The 22086-nt window shown below is 39.8% G+C and overlaps 1 protein-coding gene across 1 annotated transcript in view; it reads left to right on the top strand.

Moving 5' to 3' along the window:
* The window catches only part of LOC148146764 (IQ motif and SEC7 domain-containing protein 3-like), a 209459-nt gene that overhangs the window by 45956 nt on the left and 141417 nt on the right, over positions 1-22086 (top strand). The window lies entirely within an intron of this gene.

The following is a 22086-nucleotide window of genomic DNA, read 5'->3' as shown; positions in this document are numbered from 1 at the left end:
AAGTTACTATTACCAATTCACATATCTCTCTCCTAAATTATTAATATCACTTTTCAATGTATTTTTTCAGTCCAGCACATCCAGCTTCCTCCCTATACTTTAGTCATAAATAAAACAAAATTATTAGTTTTGGATAGAATTTTCCATTACGTTTGAAAAAGATATAATTCAATCATTCTATGGCCATTATTTCCTCAAGGTTCTTTTACAGCAAGATTATTAGATTACTTACAGTGTGGAAACAGGCCCTTCGGCCCAACAAGTCCACACCGACCCGCTGAAGCGCAACCCACCCAAACCCATTCCCCTATACCTAATGCTACGGGCAATTTAGCATGGCCAATTCACCTAACCTGCACATTTTTGGACCGTGGGAGGAAACCGGAGCACCCAGAGGAAACCCACGCAGACACAGGGAGAATGTGCAAACTCCGCACAGACAGTCACCTGAGGCAGGAATTGAACCTGGGTCTCTGGCGCTGTGAGGCAGCAGTGCTAACCACCGTGCCGCCCTATTATGAATTGCCTTTTCTCATTTCATAATACTTTATCTAAAATAGCCTGTGCCCTGATTGGTTCCTAGCATACAGCTCCAGAAAACTCTCTTGAACACATTACAGGAGTTCTTGCTCCACAGCATATGGTACACATTAAAATCCTCTTTTTACATGTGTCTCCTAATTTCCTGAATTGTTTGCTGTCCTTACTGCTTCTCAGATCCATCCAAACAGATAGCACATAGAGTCATACAGATGTACAGCGTGGAAACAAACCCTTCGGTTCAACTAGTCCATGCTGACCAGCTATCCCAACCCAATCTAGTCCCACCTGCCAGCACCCGGCCCATATCCCTCCAAACCCTTCCTATTCATATACCCATCCAGATGCCTTTTAAATGTTACAATTGTACCAGCCTCCATCACTTCTTCTGGCAGCTCATTCTATACACCCTCTGTGTGAAAAAGCTGTCCCTTAGATCTCTTTTATATCTTTCCTCTCTCACCCTAAACCTATGCCTTCTAGTTCTGGACTCGTCGACCCCAGGGAAAAGACCTTGTCCATTTACCCTATCCATGCCCCTCATGATTTTATAAACCTCTATAAAGTCACCCCTCAGCCTCCAGCACTCCAGGGAAAAAAGCCTTAGCTTATTCAATTTCTCCCTCTGGCTCAAATCCTCCAACCATAGCAACATTCTTGTAAATCTTTTCTGAACCCTTTAATGTTTCACAACATCCTTCTGATAGGAAGGAGACCAGAATTGCACGTAATATTCCAAAAGTGGCCTAACCAATGTCCTGTACAGCCACAATATGACCTCCCAACTCCTGTACTCAATACTCTGACCAATAAAGATACATCTTGTTCTTATGATTGGAAATTCTCTTCTACTTCATTCTCTTGTCCAGCTTCTGAAATTCTATTTTCAGGATCTCACCCCTCTTTCAATCTTTGTTATTGATGTTAATGTGGACTGCAGTCACTGACTTTTCACCCTTCCCCAAAAGAATGTCCTGCATTTAGGGTGGCATGATGGCCCAGTGGTTAGCAGTGCCAGGGACCCAGGTTTGATTCCCACCTCGGGTGACCGTCTGTGTGGAGTTTGCACATTCTCTCCGTGTCTGCGTGGGTTTTGTCCGGGTGCTCTGGTTTCCTCCCACAGTCCAAAGATGTACAGGGCAAGTGAATTAGTCATGCTAAATTCCCCATTGTGTTAGGTGCATTAATCAGAGGGAAATGGGTTTGGGTGGGTTACTCTTCGGTGGGTCAGTGTGGATTTGTTGGGCCGAAGAGCCTGTTTCCACACTGTAGGGAATCTAATCTCATCTGCTCTGTGACATCCTTTACCAGGCTGCAAGGCAGCAACACATCATCCTGGTGTCACGACTACAGCCACAAAAACATCTTGTTTGTTTCCCTAATTATTGAATTGTCTACTACTACTGTCTTTCTACTCTTTGAAACATAAGCATTGAAACATACAGCACAGGAACAGGAGTAGGTCATTCAGCCCTTCAATCTGCCTCACCATTCCACATGGTCATGATTGATCATCCCATTCGGTATCTTGTTCCTGCTTTCTCCCCATGTCCTGATTTCCTTTAGCCCTAAGAACTATATTTATCTCCTTCTTGAAAGCATTCAATGTTTTGGCCTCGACTGCTTTCTATGGCAGAGAATTCGACTGGTTCACCATTTACTGGGTGAAGAAATATCTCTTCATGTCTATCCTAAACGTCTGCCTAACATCTTTCAACAGTGACCCTTGATTCTGGGCTCTCCAGTCATTGAGAACATTATTTCTGAATCTCTCTTGTCTAGTTCTGTTAGAATTTTCTAGGTTTGTATTAGATCTCCACTAATTCTTGTAAAACCTCAGTGAATACAGTTGTAACAAAAGTAGTTTCTCCCTGAATGACTGTCCTGCTATTCCAGGAATGAGCCTGGTAAATCTTCACTGCGTTTCATCAATAGCCAGAACATTCCCCCTCAGATATGGAGTCCAAAACTGCACGCAGTATTCTTGGTGTGGTCTCACAAAGGCCATGTACAATTGTACAAGACATTCCTGCTCTGTATTTGAATTCTCTCGCTTGGATGGCCAATGTACCATTTGCCTACTTCACCGTCTGCTGCACTTAGATACTAATCTTCACTGACTGGTATACAAGGACACCTTGTTGCAATTATCCCCTTTTTCTAATTTATCACCGTTCAGATACTTCTGAGTCTGATAGCTATTTGCCTGTTTTTTGCCAACAAAGTGGATAACCTCACAGTCATCCATATTATACTCCAATTGCCATGTATTTACCACTTAACCTATCCAAATCACACCAAAGCACTAAATTAAAACAAAGAACTCCGGACTCTGGAGACCTAAAGCAAAAAAACAGAAATTGCTGGCAAAACTCACCAGGTCTGGCAGCATATGTGGGAAGAAAGCAGAGTTAATGTTTCAAGCCTAGTGACTTGCATCAGAATTGACAGCAGTGAGAAAAAGTGGTATTTATACTGATGATGAGGTTGGAGGAGAGGTTGGGAAAGGGAGAGGTGAGTGGATAGATGGATACATGGCCTAGCCAACCCATTCTAACCCACTGTCAGGCCTATTATCACATTACATGGTTTACTTTCAGGGCAAACTATTCATTCTTTGCTACCCCCAGCTCACATTATTATTCATTCAGGTTCTCTTCTGTCCTGGCCTGTTGTCCATAATCCTATTGTTTATCTGCCTCTTTCATATTTTTCTTTGACTGTCTGTCTTTCTCTTTCTCTCTGTCTGTCTGTCTGTCTGGCTTCCATGGGTGACAACATCTTATGGCAACAGGTTGCTGGACTGTGACACTTGCCAAGAGCTGAATGTATTAGCAATTAAGTCCAATCATGGGAAATCTGATTCGAGTTGAAGCATTCTTGGACGAGAATGAATCCCTTTGAAAAATGAAACCAATGAGTGAGAATCTCATTCTCCTGTCATTCTGCTTTGTACTCTGATCCAAGGATGAATCTAATAGACAAAAAGATGAAGAACATGTCCTCGCCCTCAGAAATGCTTCAGAATGACAACTTCTCTACTTCTAGCATAGAAATTTCTCTTCATGTAGGTCGTGAGAACAGTTCCATATTAGTTACATTCTGAGACTGCTACAGTTCAGATACTGACATCTCAGTGACTTCATCAGAAAATGGGACTGCATCATCATCAACAACAATAATAATATAAACCTTTGGACCAGGAAATTCCTGGTTGTATCCTGGTCTACATTTCTGCAAGGATCAGGCATTTTCTGGACAAGAGGGCCATTGGTAAGAGGAAGAAGAGCTAGTGCTACTTCTCTGTAGTTTGGTTGTGATGTGGAGCTGCTAACAACTCAGAATTTAACACTATAAATATCCCTCCTGTAATACTGTTAGCACTCACTTTACCATCTTGACATCTTTTACTATCTGTTCCATTTGCTCCTACTCTTCCTTTTTCTACAGCATCACTTTGCCAGCTCCCTTCAATTCTGAAGGAGAATCATACTGGACTCCGTGTTAATCTTGTTTCTCTCACAGCAGATGCTGTCAGATTTACTGAGTTTCTCTAGACCTTTCTGCTTTTATTTCAGATCTCCAGTATCTTTAGTATTGCTTTTAAATTTACGTCTATGTTACCTTCTGCAAAGAAAGCCTTCATCCATCCGATCATCTCCCTCTGTTACTGAATCAGAGAATCCCTACAGTATGGAAACAGGCCATTCAACCCAACACGTCCACACTGACAGCATCCCACTCAGATTCAAACTTCCTCCCCCGTATAATCTTTTAGCTTGTGTCAACTATGTCAAAGGGGCAAATTGCTATTACAACAGTATGAATGTGCCAGTCATTTGCAGATGAATAGAACATGTATAGGTGTCTATTAACACTTGAAGTTCAGCCAAGTATTCTTCATGGCCACAGCTCTCCAACCAACAGGTTTCTCACTGGGAAGGGGAAAAAAAGGTGCTCATGTCAGTGAAAATACAGAGTTTCTATCAATCAGTGTAAGGTGGTTAGATTTTTATTTGTGACAAGACCAGGTTTTCTCACGTCAATCAGTGCTATTTAAATTCACAGTAGAGAAGATGACAATACAAATTGACAAGACAATTTATAACATTTTTCATTGCATATGTTCTTTCTCTGTTGGAAATGAACTGTTATGAATGTGAACAATTATAGAGTGCTGATTAATAGGAACCTTACCTTTGCAGGATAGATTGCTATGATGAATTACTGCATTAAAAAAATTCTGCATTACAATACAGCACTTAATAACAATGCTTAAAGGCATGGAAACATTTTACACTTACTATTCTGATTGATCCATGCTGCTCCAGGCTCACTGATTTCTTCACACAATCTCAAATGGATTTACAAGTATGCTTGATAACTAAAATCCCACCACCAGATGAAAGCAGTGTTTGGAAAGAAGTATAGTTTTCAACCTCCATTTAAAATGAGGAACATGACCTCTGTGGCAGTGGGCATGCAGCTGGAGTGAGGCATGCCTGACCTCCAGAAAAAATGGGTATGACATTGAGAATACAAAGGAAATTGAGGTGCCTCCAAGAAGAGCTTACAGTGGCTATTCACATACCATAAAGCATCTCATGGAACATAGAACAGATACAGTCTGTCATATTGTAAATCGTACAGATGGTCTTGATCGGTTGGGACAAATGCTTGTATGTTTGCAGCAGGATCACAACTTAATGCTTCTACAAAATGGGATGTGGTGTTCCACTCTCAAAGGACATCGATGTGAACTCTTGACTTTGCTGAGCATCCCACTCGGCAAAACAGTTTCCAGCTGAAGAACAAAAGGAATCACCAGGCAGCTCAGTTGTTAGAGTTGGTAGTGAACGTCTCAGGCAGTTGGTGAAGACCTGGCAATGTGCACTTGAAAATTATTTTGTAGCAACTATTTCATGAAGCAGGAGGGCAATTGGTTAATGTGTGCAGTGTAATCTAAATTCAGCCAGTGAAATTGAATTTCCTCAGCTGGTTTACCATCTGGATAAGATTTAGCTCCTGTGACAATGGTATTAGGACAGTTCAATACTATATAAGTTAAAATATAGGATTGAATTGTCCTAGTACTATTGTTAGAGGAGCCAATCTTATCCAAATGGTAAACCAGCTGAGGAAATTCAATATACCTTGAAGTATATTGCAAATCTACTCTGAGGTATGTTTTTTATATTCTTTCAGTTTTCACATCATTATTATGCAGTAATGTCAGTGCCAATGCTCTTTTGTTCATAAGAACAGGAGAAAGCTAGTTAGTCCTTCTACTCTGTTTAAACATTCAATAAAATTGTAGCTGATTTGTGGCCTAAGTCCTTATGCTTGACATTTCCCCATATTTCTCATAACTTTGATGAATAATGATCTATCAAACTCTATTTTTAAAGTTTTTGATTTATCCAGTAGCAATTTTCATTCATAGAAGATAGCTCCAAATTGATACTTCTTTTGCGTAAAGAAGTATTTCCTAATTTCTGAATATTGATAAATTAGAACCAGATCTATGTCCCCAAGTCATGACATTCCCTAATCAGTTAGCAACAGTTTCTCCCTATCTACCTTATCTGCTTTTCTTAAAGTATCTTTTAATTCAGTCCTTCTTTTAGCGATTGCAACCCTAATTTGCTTAATCTCTCTTCATAGCTTAACCCTAAGAGTCGGGGTGGTGGACATCGGGAAAATTGGAAAGTAAGATGCAGTTGTCAGAAACCTTGAAGTGTTCCCATGTCTTATTGTTTAGTTTTGTGGGTGACATAGTGGAGAGGTCAGGAACCCCATTGACTGAGCTAGGAAAGCAATTAAAGTAACTAAAATGGCATCGAAGAGGAATTTTCCCAGTGGAATCCCTGTTTTGATAGAGGAGCAGTCTGGTGCCTTGCTTCTAGCCCAGCAGTCAGGTCCAAGAAAGAGCACAATGGGAGGGATTGTCTCCATGGGCTGAATTGGCTTAGTACAAATTTTAATGAGTTTGATAGAGGGTTTCTATCCATGAGGTCTAGTGAGTTACCTCATGTAATTCTCTGCTGCTCACCTCATTATATATGCAGCACACATCGACAGAGCAGCTCTCATGTTATATTGTAATCACCGGTGCTGGAAGTATTACCACTGCTGAGAATGTCTGGGATTTCTATCACTGCTGAAGTGATGTAAAACTCAACTGTGTACCATGTCAAGGGCTGTCAGCAGTGAATAGCCTTCATAGGACATGTAGTGGGAGGGAAATATAAAAAGAAAATTCTAAGAGCACACAACTACCGCAGGTGATGCTTCATTGGTTAAAGACTTCATAAATGTAATGCTACTTTACGTCACTGTGTGTCTACTTGATTGTTCTAATGACCAGGGAGTGCTGACCTTTGAAGTGACTGGATCCATTGATCACAGTTCCAATGAATCAGTGAGGGAAATATTCAAAACAATTCTTCATAATCTAGTCACCCAGAATTCACATCACACTCAATTGATGGTTCAACATACTCCTTGATATAGTGGGACATGGAGGACTTTGGCAAAGCTGGCCAAAGAAGGCCTCTACATGCATTTTGATTTAGTGGATCTTGCATAAACAAGGCTGCAACCAATTCAGTAGGAGATTATATGTGTAGTAGGATTACTTACACCTTGTCCCTCTACTGCCATTACTCCACACCACCCAAGAAAGTCAACATTGCATATAAGAACATGTTGTCACATATTCTTAGATCAAGATGAACTAAACTGTGTACAGAGCTGAAAATGTGTTGCTGGAAAAGCGCAGCAGGTCAGGCAGCATCCAAGGAACAGGAGAATCGACGTTTCGGGCATAAGCCCTTCTACAGTACTAGTCTCTATGCTTACAGAAGGATTCTAATGCATTAGAAGCAATTCAGGAAAAGTTTGTTAGAATAATACCTGGAATGAGTGGCCTTATTGCCTTATAAGGAAAGACTGGACAGGCTTGCCATATAACCTATGGAGTTTAGAAAAGTCAGGGAATGACTTTGTTAGGATATGTAAGATCCTGAAGGAACTTGGATGTCAATGGCATGTTTTCTCTTGTGGGAGAATCTAAAACTAAGGGTCATAGTTTAAAAATAAAGAGTTGACCATCAAAGTCAGAAAATGGGAATTTTTTTTCTCTCATGTGGTTGAGAGTATTTGGAATTCCCTTCCTGAAAAGGCGGTGGATGCAGAATCTTTGAGTAGTCTTAAGGCAGAGGTAGGTAGAATTTTTCATTCTCACGGGGAAAAAAGATTATCAAAAGTATGCAAGACTGTAAAGTTGAAGTTAAAATCAGACCAGCCATGATCTTATTGAATGGCAGAGCAGTCTCGAAGGACCAAGTGATTGACTCTTGTTCCTTGTTCGCATGTTTGTGTCCTACGTTCGTGAGAAGAAATCATCTCCATGACTTTGGATAGCCTTTGAGACTATGGATTGTGTTTGTTAATTGTGACCCATAGATCACACTTCTAAGGTCAACTGTATTTACCTATGCTTCACAGACATAACTATGATTCATCTGTACTGACCAATGACATAGTCACAGTTGTGCATTGCTCGGATTTGTATTCCACATAGTTTGTCATGTTTCTGTTTCACATGCACAACACTATGATTATTGATCTCCTCAACCTGTACTGTGTGAGTGCATGGTTAATGTAATTGTCTGCTGAAGGGCTTCCTATCACTCACAGGTAAAATTTGTCCTCAGACAGGAGAAGAAAACTTACTGCACCAAAGCAGGTGCTTGATTCACATTGCACATTTGCAATCAGTTAAGGATGGAAAGTAGCACAGCTGGAAATTCGCAGTGAGTCACAGGATTACCCTGGTAGTCTCCAAATCTTCATGTTCCTTTTCTTTCTTGAACTCCCTGTTGACCCCCACAGTTTGAGTTACCCCACACCCCCAACTCTTTCATTGAAGTCTTCATCTCTTACCATTATCATTGAGCTCTGGGTCGACACCTTAGTCATGGCAGCCATCAGGATGCATTGTCCTGCCCACATAAGGCCAGGGTGATGGTGACCCATTGATTGAAACTCCCCCACCCCCACATCTCTTGCAGTGACCTGTGTGTGCAATGCACTGTTGTCTTCCACTCTTATTTTGGATTGACCTCATCAAATATAACTCTCCCTACATTACAGCATGCTGCTTCGAATTCCCAAAATTAACTTCCTCAATTTGCCACAGTTGCCCTGATGGTATAATAGTGATGTACAGCATGGAAACAGTCCCTTTGGTCCTACTCTTCCATGCCCACCAGATATCCTAACCTAAGCTAGTTCCACTTGCCATTACCCAGCCCTTATCCCTCCAAACCCTTCCTATTCATATACCCATCCAGATGCCTTTTAAATGTTGCAATTGTACCAGCCTCCACCACTTCCTCTGGCAGTTCATTCCATACACGTATCACCCTCTGTGTGAAAACGTTGCCCCTGAGTTCTCTTTTATATCTATCCCCTCTTACCCTAAACCTATGTTGTCTAGTTCTGGACTCCCCCACCCCAGGGAAAATATTTTGTCTATTTATCCTATCCATGCCCCTCATGATTTTTCAACCCTGTATAAGGTCACTCCTTAACCACTGATGCTTCAGGGAAAACAGCCCTATCCTATTCAACCTCTCCCAATAGCTCAAATCCTCCAACCCTGGGAACATCCTTGTAAATCTTTTCTGAACTCTTTCAAGTTTCACAACATCCTTCTGATAGGAAGGAGACCAGAATTGCACACAATATTCCAAAAGTGGCCTAACCTGTACAGCCGCAACATGACCTCCCAACTCCTACACTCAATACTCTGACCAATAAAGGAAAACACACCAAACACCTTCTTCACTATCCTAACTAACTGCAACTCTACTTTCAAGGAGCTATGAACCTGCAATATAAGGTCTCTTTGTTCAGCAACAATCCCTAGGACCTTACTGTTAAGTGTATAAATCCTGCTAAGATTGCTTTCCCAAAATGCAGTACCTTGCATTTATCTAAACTAAACTCCATCTTCCACTCCTCAGCCCATTGGCTCATCTGATCAAGATCCCGTTGTAATCTGAGGAAACCTTCTTCGCTGTCCACTACACCACCAATTTTGATGTTATCTGCAAGCTTACTAATTATACTTCTTATGCTTGCACCCAAATCATTTATGTAAATGATGAAAAGTAGTGGACCCAGCAACAATCCTTGTTTTACTCCACTGGTCACAGGCTTCTAGTCTGAAAAACAACCCTCCACCACCACCCTCTGTCTTCTACCTTTTGAGCCAGTTCAATATCCAAATGACTAGTTCTCCCTTTGTTCCATGAGATCTAACCTTGCTAATCAGTCTCCCATAGGGAACCTTGTCGAATGCCTTACTGAAGTCCATATAGAGTACATCTACTGCTTTGCCCTTATCAATCCTCTTTGTTACTTCTTCAAAAAAACTCAAACTTGTGAGACATGATTTCCTATGCACAAAGCCATGCTAACTATCCCTAATCAGTTCTTGCCTTTCCAAATATGTGTACATCCTGTCCTTCAGGATTCCCTCCAACAACTTGCCCACCACCGATGTCAGGCTCACTGGTCTATAGTTCCCTGGCTTGTCCTTACTACCCTTCTTAAATAGTGGCACCACGTTAGCCAACCTCCAGTCTTCTGGAACCTCAGTTCTGACTATTGATGATACAAATATCTCAGTGAGGAGCCCAGCAATCACTTCCCTAGCTTCTCACAGGTCCTGGGGATTTATCCACTTTTATGCGCTTCAAGAAATCCAGCTCTTCCACCTCTGTAATATGGACATTTTCCAAGATGTCACCATCTATTTCCCTACATTCTATATCTTCCATGTCCTTCTCCACAGTAAACACTGATGCAAAATACTCATTTAGTATCTCCCCTATCTCCTGTGGCTCCACTCAAAGGCTGCCTTGCTGATCTTTGAGGGGCCCTATTTACTCCCTTTTGTCCTTAGTGTATTTCTAAAAACTCTTTGGATTCTCCTTAACTCTATTTGCCAAAACTATCTCATGTCAGCTTTTTGCTCTCCTGATTTCCCTCTTAAGTATACTCCTGCTGCCTTTATACTCTTCTAAGGATTCATCCGATCTATCCTGTCTATACCTGAAAAATGCTTCCTTTTTTTTGTAACTAAACCTTCAATGTCTCTAGTTATCCAGCATTGCCTATACCTACCAGCCTTTCCTTTCACCCTAACAGGAATATACTGTCTCTGGGCTCTTGTTTCTGAAGGCTTCCCATTTCCCAGCCGTCCCTTTACCTGTGAACATCTGCCCCCAATCAGCTTTTGAAAGTTCTTGCCTAATACCGTTAAAATTAGCTTTCCTCCAATTTTCTTCACTTTCAGTGAACAGACTTCCAAAACTGACTGACTGATTTTGGTCTATCTCCCTGACCGACATGGATGGACATGTTGCAGCTGTATAGAATGCGGTTAGGCCACTTTTGGAATATTGTGTGCAATTCTGGTCTCCTTCCTATCGGAAGGATGTTGTGCAAGTTGAAACAGTTCAGAAACAATTTACAAGCATGTTGCCAGGGTTGGAGGATTTGAGCTATAGGGAGAGGCTGAATAGCCTGAGGCTGTTTTCGCTGGAGTTTTGGAGACTGAAGGGTGACCTTATAGAGGTTTATAAAATCATAAGGATCATGTTAGGGTAAATGAACAAGGTCTTTCCCTGGGGTGGGGAGTCCAGAACCAGAGAGCATAGGTTGAGGGTCAGATGGGAAAGATTTAAAAGGGACATAAGGGGTTACTTTCTCATGCAGAGGGTGGTGCATGTATGGGATGCGCTGCCAGAGGAAGTGGTGGAATCTGGTACAATTACAACATTTAAGAGGCATCTGGATGGGTTTATGAATAGGATGGGTTTAGAGGGATATGGGCCAAATGCTGGCAAATGGGACTCTATTAATTTAGGATATTTGGTCGGCAAGGACGAGTTGGACCAAAGGGTCTGTTTCCGTGCTGTACCTCTCTATGACTCTATGACACCTCCGACTGATACAGTTCTCCAACTGACGTACAACCAGTCAGGAGAATAGTGGGCTTGTACCTGCAGGACTGACTGTGGCCCTTGACTGACTGTCAAGGGACAGTTTCCCTAGACTTGACTGACGACTACTCCCCTTAGATTTTGAGACAAGAAGCACCTTAGATTGTTTCTTTTCACTTTCCATGGATGATCTAAACCAAATGATACAACGAACACTGTCTACTGAATGTTAGCCTGTAGACATTCGAAGACCTCAATCCTCAGAACTGTTTTTAATAATACCTCCTTTCTCATTGTTCCAGAACATTCTGCATTTGCAAAATTCTATGAACATCTTGGATAAACACTTTGCCCTCTCTGCCCTTTGCTCTGTTACAATCATCAGACCATAAGATATTTGAGTAGAAGTAGACCATTTGATACATTGAGTCTGCTGTGCTATTCACTGTGATCGTGGCTGATCTGATAATCGTCAACTCCCCTTTCTTACCTTTCTCCATACCCTTTGATTCCCTTAATGATTAAAAATCTTTGTATTTCAACGTTGAATATATTTAACAGCCAAGTCTACTGGATCCCACTCCCTTTCAAAGTTTGTGTGTCACATCGAGAAAAAAAATCCTTTATGCTTGAGCTGGTTGTAGATTAGACTAAGCTAAGAACTTGAGTCTAGCAATTCATGTTTTTTTAATATTTCTTGAAGTGAATTGTCTTGCTCATCAATGTGAGAGATGTCAGTACTCCAGTAGATGCATTTAGCATTGCCAAGTAAGATAATTTCAAAATTTTTGAAATCCCAATAAATGCTTCAATTTGCTGTCTCCATGAGGTGTCACAGTACTTTGAGATGAGTACTTTCTACTGACTAACATGGCATAGTTTTGAATAAAAAAAAAGCATATCTTTAATTAGCATAAATCATCATTTTAAAATGACTTTTAAAATGTGCAGTTTAACTGCTATGCCATTTGAATTGAAAACTAACCAATAACTTCATCATATCGCATCAAAGAGAGAGACAGATTTTCATTAATCTTATCTCTGTGCTCAATTTCCAAAATTCAAAGATTAGATCATGAAAAAGCAGCCATACGCAAAACTTGATACAATGTGGCAGCTGCATTGTGACATCTTCAACTGCTGCACAACGCTGCTGTCACAATCAATAACACTTTACATACTTAAGCTGGCTCTCATGGGATTGGTTTACTTTTATCTGCTGCTAGGGAGCTCTCTCCATTGTATTAATGGCACTGGTTTGACAGTGATGGAACATTCTCAGCCTTTTGCTCTCATTGAGGCCAAAGACTGTTGCTGGGTCCTCTCTAGACCTGTGGCCTCATGCCAGTCAAGGACTATGTAGCTTTGACGTTGTAAGATTTCTCTGAAACTCTCTACTGATTGATCAATATGTAACAGAACATAGCTCATGGCTATGGAAAGTGAGTGGGAAGACCCTTCCAGAGATTACGATCCTGAAGGTCAGGAAGAGAAAGCTGAGGAATGTATAGGAAATTCATAAAATTTTGCTGTGAGCTGGATACCTAAAGCTGCCCATTTGAATTTAAATCGAAACTGACGCACTTCAATTGTAGCATTATGGTGTGGTATAAACTGTGAAGCTTTTTTCCAGCATAACAATTACATTAGATACATTTGAAGGGATACATGGGAAAACTCAAGAGTAGGCAATCTATAAGAATAATTGGTTTCTTTTAGTACATATTGGGTCAAAATTGATTTGAGAAAATTGAATGAGAGTGTGCATTTCTGCTGTTTTTATTTTATGTTGTTATAAAGAGGACAATATAAAAATCAATGATAGAGGAAAGGGAGGGAATGCAGGATTGATGGTGAATGGAGAAATATGACTGAAGTTATTTGATTCACATGTGAATTATTTGATCATGTTTGGCCTACATCACAGCTTCCTCGATTCCGTCAGTTCGTCCTTCCTTGTGCTCCTTCTCCTCCGTTTCTCACCTAATAAATGGTGACAAAGGCTGTATCCTTAATGTGGCATGATTATAATGTCAAAAGTCTTGATATCTGCTCATCTGAGTTACTGCCAGACTCTCTGGAATGGTTTGGGCAGTTAAAAGCATTGTTTGAGGATGCTGATGCTGTGTCAGAATAGGTCTCACTGTGAGTCTCCTGTACAGCTTGCATGGCTTCCGTACAGAATTTATGGGATAAACCGTAGCCATCCTTTGATTTGCCATGCTGGGTCAAAGACAGGTGCCACAGAGAGCAGATGGCAAGTGAAGGTATCTTACTGCTGCCAGAGTAATTGGCATTCAGTTGCCATCCATTGGTTGTGCACCACCTGCACATTGAAGGAATGCAATCCCCTTGTGAGAAAGGCTGAGTTCTGATGAGCTGTGGGCAAAGCAGAGAATGTGTGCAGTCAATGGAACCCTGTACCCATAGGGAAGCCTGCAGTCTATAAAATGTTTGTGTTTGTTCCACCTGCTTGCCTCTGGAAAGAGGGAGTGAAATGAAACTACCTGTGTCTGTGTACAGAGCCTCAGCAAGCTTCCTTATTGTACTAATTATGCCACTTGTATCTCCAGAAGGAGCATAGAAAGAGCTAGACACATAAAAATGAAGTGACGTGTTTCCCTTTGGTAATAATGTCCTTGTTGCCTGAGATTGCAGCTCTGTGTCAGCCTAACGTTGTAAATCAACGGAGTCTTCAGCAGCAGCCAGCCTACATCCTCTAAAGTATTCAAACATTAGACAGAAAGGCTCCAAAAGTAAATGCAATTGTACCAAAGAAATCATTCAGCTATGAGTCTGTAAGTAGTTGTCAATCCTTTTAAAAGCATTAGAGCTGGTGGAGGGGGCTGGCTGATTGTTTAATTTGGTTAGTGTAATAGGTGATGATATGTATTCAAAAACATTATGTCTGACCATATGCCATCATTGGCATGCTATTCCTGTGACTATCATCCATTATATACATGCACACAAACCCTTTTCCTACAACATTATTCCCCTTGGAAATGTGTACTGTATTTTGCTACTACATTTTAGCATCAGGAGGTCAGTTCCAACAGAAAGTGTTACATTGACCCACGTTGAAGATGGGAAAGTGTTAGATGGAATTGAAGACATTTGTGGGAGGTAAAAGCATTATGTCTTATTGATGGAGTTAGTCTCTAATTTAGATGCTCAGACTTTGTAGTAACTCTCATTGAGGAGGTTTGTAGTACTATCATACCATCAGATACTATGTTGCCATAGGGGCTGTTCGTAGTTCATAGGGAGCAGACAGGAAGGAAACAAAACAGAAATTATTGGAGAAACTCAGCAGGGCTGGCAGCATGAGTAGAGAGAAAGCAGAGTTAACATTTTGAGTTGAGTGACTCTTCTTCAGAACTGGACTCAAAACTGAGCTAACTTCTCTCCACAGACTGCTGACTTTATCCAGCAATTTATGTTTTTGTTTCTGTTTTCCAGCATCTGCTATTCTTTGTATTTTTTTGTCAGAAAGGAGAATCGTCTCCATCCAATTGAAGTTCTTTTGTTAGCACTGTGCTGCTGGGGAAACTCAGAGAAGCCCAGAAGCTGTCGTTGGCAGTCCCATGGCTGAAAAGTTGAACTCTTGTCTGTGTTTAGATGCTGGAGTGTACCCTGGTCAATACAGTGGTAGACATGATCTTAGGGGCAGGTAAGTTCAGCTGGACAGAAAGACCAAGAAGGCTGGAGCTAGCAACAGATTTATAAGCAACATGGAATAGCATGCCTTTTGGAGTTCAGTTTGTACCTGTGGTGGAGCAGAGTGGCGTTCAGCTGGGAATCAGACTAGTTCTTCGAAGGAACAGACGTAAAATTCCTTGTGGGGGAAGGCAGAGCTTTAAGTAATTTTCTGAATGAATTACTGCAGAAAATTCAGGGCTTCTATCCTTGTGTCTGCTACATAATGTACAGTTTGTAGGCTGCAATCATAGCTTGTCTGTAATTTGTCTTTACCCCGTTCTGTCTGTTAAAAATACAATAAGATAGTGGTGACTGATTGCTTTGCTGACTTATGGCATCGTAAAATTTCTCATTTCTTAAAACCATACAATCCTGTAGTTTTCTTCTTTTAAACTGAGATTTCAAGTTTTGTCTATTTTAACAAAAAAAACACTGTTGGTCCCTAACCGAGTTAGAACATAGAACATAGAACAATACAGCGCAGAACCGGCCCTTCGGCCCGTGATGTTGCGCTGACCTGTGAACTATTCTCAGCTCGTCTCCCTGCACGAGTCCATCATCATCCATGTGCTTATCCAAGGATTGTTTAAATCTCCCTAATGTGGCTGAGTTAACTACATTGGCAGGTAGGGCATTCCACGCCCTTATCACTCTCTGAATAAAGAACCTGCCTCTGACATCTGTCTTAAATCTATCTCCCCTCAATTTGTAGTTATGCCCCCTCGTACAAGCTGACGTCATCATCCTAGGAAAAAGACTTTCACTGTCTACCCTATCTAATCCAATTTGGAGGTCTCATTGGGATCGTAACAAATTTTGCGACCTATCTGTGGATGCAAATTAGCCAATACCATAACCAAACTGATCATGTATTTAGAAATTCAGAAATGGAGTATTCATGAGCAATATTGATAGAACAGCTCAGGCAATGTGGTTGCAGTATGTGCCATAGGTTTTTAGCTCTGACGTATGTTTGTTTTTTCAAGTCATTGTTCCCTAGGATGGAGCTAAAACTAATAAAACCCAATCTTTGTTGTGAAGAAATATTTCTAAACTGTTCATGATTCAAGTTTCTGGATAATGACATCAGTGGCCACCTCAACTCATTCATCAGATTATTGGTGCTGCAAGTACCCCCAAGGCAGAGTTTAAATGGAATTTTATCCCTCTGCAGCAAGGATACTGGTGTCTATCACCAACAAATATACATCACAAGCAAAATGTTGCTTGGAGGAACCTTCTGCAAACTGAGCTGTCCACATCCTGCATAATCTCCCTTGCTTCTGTTATCTGCTTATGATCTTCCTTGTAGACTTGTGCCCGTGCTATTGCCATGGTTAACAACAACACTTTTATTTGCGTCCAAATTTGTGAAAGTCATTGTTCTCTGTTCTGTGATCAGACTAAAAGATCCAGCTGAGATTGTGACTTTATGTTTAGAAAAGTATGGTCAAAAACTTGCATTCTTTTATTCTCTGTCTTGATTGTTTTCAATTTGACTAAAACATTGCAGGTGTTCCTACAAGTTAATGCTGCAGAACATTCCAAAATCCACACACCAAACAAATGATCTCAGCCACATGGTTAGAACGCTGCCAAACGGTGCTGTTATGCTCCTTATATTGATACATGAATTCTACCAGTTTTATAAAATTTATGATGGTTGCCAATGCAATCCATGCTGAACTGCCACAGGAGCTGAAACAATTCTAAGCAAATGGTATTATTGAGTGAATCAGTTTATCAGTGTGGATATTATTGTATCAGGATGTGAGTGCCTGAAAGAGTTAATACTGAGGAGTGCTCTCAGCACCATCCACTGATGTGTCCGGATTTGGTGAGAGAACAGCTTAAAATTTCTGAGGAGTAAGACCTAATATCCTGGTTCTCTTTATGGGTGCTATTGTGATGTCTACTATATAAGTGGAACCTGTAACAACCTGTAGTTGCTTACATGCAACAAACTATTTCTTGTTCAATATAAAAGTCTCTTCTGGTTGGACAAGTAAGTGGCTTTCTTCTGTCACAATAAACCAAGCAGCCTGTGTAACTCCCCACACTTAAGTGGCAGCAAACGTACCCCCATGGTGAGGTGCACATTCTGATGACACAGATGACATGGTGAGCAATGGGATGGATAATTTCATTTTGCTGCACATAAAACAGAGATCAATCTGGTCATTTCCCAATGTCTATGTTTGCCATTTTTACAAATGCGTTTCATTTGATCTGATTTATTATTGTCATTTGTACCGAGATACAGTGAAAAGTAATGTATTATGTGCTAACCAGACAAGTCAGACCTTAGGGTCCATCAGGGTAATAGACAGAATGCAGAATGTAGTGTTACAACTACAGAGAAGGTGCAGAGAAAAATCAATTCATTTTAACATATATGTAAGGTCTATTCATAAGTCTGACAACAGTGGGGAAGAAGCTGTTCTTAAATCTGTTGGTACGTGTTTTCAAACTTTTGTATCTTCTGCCCAATAGAAGGGAATGAAAAAAAGTATAACTGGGGTGGGCAGGGTCTTTGATTATGTTGGCTGCTTTCCCAAGGCAGTGGGGAGTGTAGACTGAGTCAGTGGAAGGAAGAATGTTTTTTATGAGGGACTGTGTTGCATTCAGAACTCTCTGTAATTTCTTGTAATCTTACAGAGCAGCTGCTATCTCAAGCTATGATGCATTCTTGATTAAGCTATGATTTCAGACACACATGTGTACCTTTGCACCGAGAATTATTGCTATGATGCCAGTTATAAAAGTGCTGGATAGGCCAGATTTTTGTTATGACTCCTGGTTTGGTAGGCCATAATCTTAAAAAACCAAGGGTAAAAAAAAACAACAAAATTCCTAGTTTGAAGTGGAATGCCAATAAAGCCTTATTATACAAGCATGAAATAAACAAACATTGATGACAAGTAGTATACTGAACAGATAAGGTTACAGCATTAAATTATACACTATACACAACTTAGAATCTAATATATAAGTTATTTATTCTGATAATAAAGATGGAAAAGCAGAATATTTTTAAAAGGATGTGAAACTTGTAAGTGCTGATATTTGAAGAGACACAGTGTGCTTATGAAAGGTATGAAGAAAATTCACATACAGCTTTATTGCAAAGGGATTGGAATACAGTGATAAATAAGTCTTGTTATAATATCAGGGTTTTGGTGAGACCACATCTGGATTACAATATGCAGTTTGGTTTTCCTATATAAGAAAAAAAATAAATGTATTGGAGATAGTACTATAAAAGTTCACTAAATTAGTCCCTGGAATGAGGGTGCTGTCCTTCACTGAACAAATTGGATTTGTACTCCTAAGATCTATGCATTGCACTTTCATTATGTAGTGTGAACTGCTATCCATGGTGAAGGTTGCTGTCATCATCTTCTACTTCTATAGGAAACTACAAGTTGTAAAGTTTAAAGTGGGGGGTGGGGTGGGGGTGGAAATTACTCCCTGGTCTAAGTAGAACAGTCTCTTGTAGTTAACATGATATATATTTTTTCAATGTAAGCTATTTTTCTAATCAACCTGTTCAGAGATGTGATTAAACACCTCTGAAGCAGGTGGGACTTGCAACAAGATATCGATTACAGCAATTTAGCAACTTGTTACAGGTGTTGCAACTTAACTGGGAAGTATTATGGACCTGAGACTGCACTCCACCCCCACATAACCCAACCCTGTATATTTATTTAAAGGCAAGTGTAAGGGGCTGTGTTCCAGATATGATTCAATTGGTCCATTACTACGCTTTATTCAAAACATAGTTAAAATACAAAAAAAGGCATAACTTTAACACTATTGAAATACTTAAGAAGATAATACTTAACCACTAATCATCAACTGTTCCAATATAGGCACTTTCCCATAAACACGCCTTTTGGCAAAGCAATTAGGATTCTCACATGCTGTCTCTCTCCCATCCAAAAGAAAGAAACAATCTGCCCCTTTTTATTTTGAAGAAGCAGCCTCTCTGCCAAAGAATTCATTACAGCAGCTGGGAACTCAAGATTTTTACTCAGCAGCAAGCAAAACAACCTTTTCACTAACTAAAAACAAAACTAAAATCCTTCCTGAGTCTGTGTGAGCCAGAACCCCACCTACTCATGATTCTTTAGTCTCATTTAAATAAAAAAAACATCTGGGAAGAACTTTAAAGGTATTTACCAACTGCCTGCTTGAAGGAGACATTCCTCCACCATTGTGGCAATAACCCCTGTGCAAGAGAAATAGCACAGAAAACATCACTTAAAAGCACACTACTGGCACAGAAGAATGTGCCAAACATTGAGCTCCATGTTCTATAAAGTGTACCAAATGTATAGAATCCTGATGAGGCCACCAAAATGACCAAGTTGTCTGATTGTTACTCAGGACCAAAACAATTCACAGCAGGTTTCATTGGTTACATTGAAAATAACTATATCTATTGTAACCCAATTTTGACAAGAGCAGTAAAAATAAATGATTTTTCATTTATTGCCACTTAAATCATGCCTCTTTAAAGCCCCAAATACATGGAGACACATACACGCACATACAAAATTATGATATAACAGACAAGAGAAAACCATTCAATGCAGATACTATGGATGGAAAAAGAATATAACCAGGGTGACTACAGAACTGTGAAGATCACGAGGTTGGAAGTTAATTTCCTCACTGTCCTTTTGAATTTTGCAGTAATAATACATTGTTGTCTTTAGAGTGATAGTTGTCCTTAGATTTAATAGTTGATGAGGTGAACTTATGTATTTCCTTGTATAAATTTTGTCTTTTAGGCTTTCTTGGTTATTTCTGTCTTTTTCTCCACACAGGGAAAATAGACATATAGATGCTTTCTGTCTGCAGGCTGTGGATATTTTCAACTCTCTGCTGCTGTTGATACACATTGCAGCTCCAGTTACAGCAAGCCAACTTCTATTTCAATTTAGAAATGAAAATATGTGGACTCTGACATACTTTCACCCTTAAAGAAAAAGCAACACCATTTTAAATTACCTGGAAAGCTAAACACATACAATACAAAGAAATACAATCATCTACACTTTTTAAAAATTCCTTATACATTATTTCAACAAATTCTTACTATTTATTTTGCAAATTACTATATTATTTCAGTACCATCACATTCCTGATAATACAAGCTATAATGTTAGCTTTTCCAATAAAGTGTACAATGTTTACATTGAATTGTTAAATCAATAGGCTCCATCGGAAACTACGTATGATGGAAACATGCCTGGAACTTGTTCTTGTAACTGTTCCATCTCCTTAACCTCATTTAAACTTTCTGTGATTATCGATGAATCTATAACCTTCATTCCTGCCAAATCATTCCCAGGTGTAAGTCAACTCCATCCATTGGTAATTTCTTAACATGTCCTAGCACGACAGTCCCAGACCACAAGCTTACTTTATACAATGGAACTGTGTTATATTCTCCTCTAATCCTGTTTACCATCACTCTGGCTTCCATTACTTTCTTTGAAGGTAAGACTAAATCCTCCAGTCCCAGTGTTTGAGCAGTTCCCATGTCTCATAATATAATTAAGGGTTTAGCTGCATCATTTGAAGAAATGGAGGTTATCTTTCCTTTTGACAAAAATGCGCTAGATCTCTTGTGTACCTTATTTGCTTCTTCTGCACTGTTTGCCATGCTGACCTTCAGTTTCCAGGTTGTAGTTTAAATTGAAATTTGATCTGTGGTATTTTGCTTTTGAGTTCCCTCTTTCAAATCCTAATAAGTTCAACAGATTGGCTATGCAATGAACAGCATTCTAAACGAAGGTGTCCTACTTTATCACAATGACAACATCTAGGCCTTTGATTTTCACCTCTATCATCAGCACCTTTCTTTCTGAGTCAAAAAGTATGGTGCTGGAAAAGCATAGCAGGTCATGCAGCATCCGAGGAGCAGGAGAGTCAACATTTCAGGCATAAGTCCTTTATCAGGAAACTTTCCTTTCTGAATTGAGGAAGGACCTTAAGACATTCCCAATTGTTCTTTCTTTAACTTAACGACATATTTCCCCTTCACTCTCCCAACTTCTATCTTTCTTGAATTTATAGTGGTGATATAAAGAAAGTTTAATTTACAGGATCAGTTCATCCTGCTGCCTGTCTAGCAGTTAAAACTCTTTGGTCTTCACATGGGTTCTATTTAGAAAAAATATTGAGTTTCAAAGTTTTTCTCAGAAAATGATCTCTCTGAGGTCTTCATATGTGATATGTACTTCACATACTGAAAGATACCTGTCAAAATTATTTTGCTTTATCCTTACCAATTCAAAAAAGGTCAATCTGTGCTGTTTCCGTGAATTTTGAAACCTTTGCTTGTAATCTGCAGGAACGAACTCTTACGCACCCAGAATAGCTTTTAGTATTGCATCATGATTTCTAGAAATCTCATCTAACAGTGATGCATAAATTTCATGTTCTCTACCTGTTATTTGCATACAAAATGTCCAGTTATCCATTGGCAAATATATTTGTCTTGCTATTGTCTCAAATGATATGAAGAATGCCTTTACATCTCTCTCCTCAAACTTTAGAAGGGACATTAAAAATGTAAACATTTCCTTACTGGTATTTAGATTATAATTAGGATTTTTTGAGAGTCACCTTCAGCATCTCATTTCTCTCTTTTTTTTAAACTGCATTATTTTAAGCCAATATTTTTTATCTCTCTCCACTTTTTCTTTATACTTTTTTCTCTCCTGAATCCTTAGTTCCATCCTTGCAAATGTTCCTCTTTATCTCTATTGTCTCTTTGAAATATCCCTTTTGTCTCAAATTCAAGTCTTTT

This window comes from Chiloscyllium plagiosum, unplaced genomic scaffold (genome assembly GCF_037043375.1).
Source record: "Chiloscyllium plagiosum isolate Xiang-an unplaced genomic scaffold, Cpla_swu_hap1 HiC_scaffold_19, whole genome shotgun sequence".
Lineage (NCBI taxonomy): Eukaryota > Metazoa > Chordata > Chondrichthyes > Orectolobiformes > Hemiscylliidae > Chiloscyllium > Chiloscyllium plagiosum.
The sequence above is the reverse complement of the archived record's forward strand: the minus strand, read 5'-3'. Positions and strand labels throughout refer to the sequence as shown.